A 3320-nucleotide genomic window follows, 5' to 3' on the forward strand; every position below is an offset into this window, starting at 1 on the left:
AGGGATTGTATAATAATGAAAGAATTTTTCTTTTACTTTTCAAAGAGAAGAGTGAACTTGGGGGATAGGGAAGGGGGAGACTGGGAGAAAAGTGCAACATTGAATGAATGGAAATCCAAAGTCTCTGTAAACGTTCATTAAAATTAATTTTAAAAATGATAGTCAGAAAGTATGGCCTTGGTGACAGAAATGAGGCTGGAAATAGAATGATCTAATATTTTATGTTCAATGGCATAGTCATTGGAAATAATTTTTTTGAAAACCACAAAAAGTGACTTTACACTGTATAAATCTGTTTGTGTAAACCTCAAATGATGGACTGCATAGGAATCAGATTGAATACATCCATGGAAGGAATCACTGGAGAAGCTCAATATTAGAAGTAAAATCCAGGCCAGGGGTGGACTGTGGAATAGATCAACATTTACTAATGTGCAAGTTCAAATTGATGCCGAGGAAAATTAAAACAATCCATGAGAACCAATATATGATCTTAAGTCTATTCCATCTGAATTTCAAAATTATCTTATGAATAAGTTTGAAAATCAAATGAGTTGTGCTCTGACATCAAGAATATCATCCATGAAGAGAGCAAAAAGTCATTACAAAGACAAAGGATAAATAACAAACCAAAATGGATTTCAGAAGAGACTCTCAAAAATTACAGTAGAGCACCAAAAAGCAAAAACAAATGGGAAAGATGTCAAATTAATAGAGCTGAACAGAAGATTTCAAAGGAAAATTTGAGAAGGCAAAGTCTTATAATGCAATGTGAATAGACCTAGAGAAGTGAAAAACAAATTTAAGCCTTGAATTGCAATATTGAAAGATGCTATGGAGTGTGTGTTCAATGCTCCAGGAAACACCAAAGGATGGTGGAGGGAATATACATAGAGTTTCTGCACCAAAAAGAATTTAATGATATTGAAAATAATCAGGAATAAAAGGTAATGAAGAAAGAAGTTAATGCTGCATTGAAATCATTGGCAAAAAAATAAGGCTACAGAAATCTATGGGATAATAATTGACATGTTTCAACCAACAGATGCAACCCTGGATGTGTTCACTAGTATATGCCAGGAAATTTTGAAGACAGATGTTCCTGTTGCCATAGCCTTTTCTAAATCCTACATGAATATCTGGTAGTTTGATATCTATATACTGTTCTGGCCATTTTTGAACGATCTTCGGCAGTATTTTGCATGTATGCAATAGTAATGATATTTTTTAATAGTTTTCACATTCTGTTGGATCACTTTTCTTGGGAATGAGAATAAATATGGATCTTTTCTAATCAGTTGACCATACAGCTGTCCTCCAAACTTCCTGGCATAGACTGGTGATGACATCCAAGGATGCATCTGTTAGTTGAAACATAACTACGAACAAACAACCAACAAAAATATCTTGGAGAAAGTGAGTAGTGTAACCAGAATGTTCCTTGGAGACAAAGTTGATAAATCTTCAGGTCACACACTTTGGGCATGTGGCTAGGAGGGACTATTCTTTGAATAGAAACATTTTGGTTGGAAAGGTGGAGAAACGCTGAAAGAAAGGAAGACCTTCAACCAGGTGAATTAACACAGTGACAGCTACAATCAGCCTTAGTGTGTCAGGAAGTGTGAGAATAGCATAAAACAGGACAGGGTTCAGATCTGTTGCTCATAGGGTTGCTCTGGGTTGTACTCGATTTGACGGCACATAACAACTACTATCGTGGTGTGGTCTATTTCTTTTTTCAGTTCTGTTAATATTTGCATTGTTCATGTTGCAGCTCTATCATTTGGTGCATTGATTTTTTTATGGTTATGTCCTCTTATTCTATTGCTCCCTTAAGCATTACAATGCCCTCCCTTTTTCTTTATTATGGTTTATACACCAAAGTCTCTTTTATCAGAGATTAATATTTCTATTCCTGCTTTCATCTTGTTATTTGCTTGATATGATAATTAGTCTGCTTTTATATTTGCTTTTCCCCCCTTCTAGTTCCTGTTGTTATTTTTTTATTATTATTAATTTCAATGAACATCTAAAGAGATTTTGGATTTCCATTCATTCGTTGTTGCACTTTTCCCCCTGCCCACCACCCCCCACACACCCCCAGTTAGCTCTTCTCCTTGAAAAGCAAAAGAAAAACTCCTTCATTGGTACACAATCCTCCTGCACACCCCCCACCCCCACCCCGAGTATACTCCACTCTGCAACCCTCATTCTGGACTCTTATGATAATCATAATGCCCTAAAATATATTACTTTTAAACTATTAAGGTGTGTCTATTGCAGACAGCATGTTGGTAGTGTTTTGGAATTTGGATTTTTTTTTATCCATTCTGCTGTTCTTTTTCTTTTCACTAATGCATTTACACACTCCTGGTACCAGCAGCCAGGAAATCAGAAGATGAATTGCATTGGGAAAGTCTGCTGTCAGGGATCTCTCGCTAGTACTGAAGAGCAACGACATTAGTATGGAGACGAAGATGAGCCTGATCCAGGACCCAGTCCTCACAATTGCTTGCTAGGAGTCAGAGAGCTGGACAACAAAAAGGGATGAAAGATAGTTGACGCCTTTGAGCTGTAGTGATGGAGAAAAATGTTGAATATACCATGGACGACCAGGAGAACAAACAGGTTCATCCTAGAGATGATGAATCCAGGCTGCTTTTTTGGAGGCAAAGATTCTGAGGCTTCGTCTGTCATTCTTTGGACATATTGCAAGGAGTTACCAGTCCTTGGAGAGGGACATCATGCTTGGAAGAGTGGAGGGACAGGGAAAGGGGACCACTGATGAGATGGATTGATATAGCGATTGGGGTAATGAGGGTAGGTGTGTCAGAGATGGTAATGTTGGCACAAGATAGAGCAAGTTTCAAGGCTGTTGTACATGGGTTCACTATGCGTTGCAAGTGACTCGATGGCACATAGCAACAGCAACAATAAAATTAAATCATATTGTGAGGCAAGGGTTCATTGCTATCATTTTGTTGAGGGTTTGTTAGTATTGATGGTTGTTTTGTTCCACCTACTTTTTTCTGATATTGAGCTTCTCCAGCGGTTTTCCCACAGATGTAATCGATCTGATTCCTGTGCATACCATCAGGTGAAAAAATCCATGTGTATAACCTGCGTTTATGTCTCTTAAAAAATGTGATTGCAATGAATAAGTCATTGATTGTGCAATATTCAATCATTCTATCTCCAGCTTCATTTCTGTCACCAAGTCCATGTTTTCCAACTACTGATTCTTCTTCCCTGTTCCCAACTTTTGCGTTCCAGCCACCCATTATTATCAATGCATCTTGACAGCATGTTCGATCTATCTC

The sequence above is a fragment of the Elephantulus edwardii genome, unplaced genomic scaffold, assembly GCF_000299155.1.
Source record: "Elephantulus edwardii isolate Elephantulus edwardi_28Jun2011 unplaced genomic scaffold, EleEdw1.0 scaffold00414, whole genome shotgun sequence".
Taxonomy (NCBI): domain Eukaryota; kingdom Metazoa; phylum Chordata; class Mammalia; order Macroscelidea; family Macroscelididae; genus Elephantulus; species Elephantulus edwardii.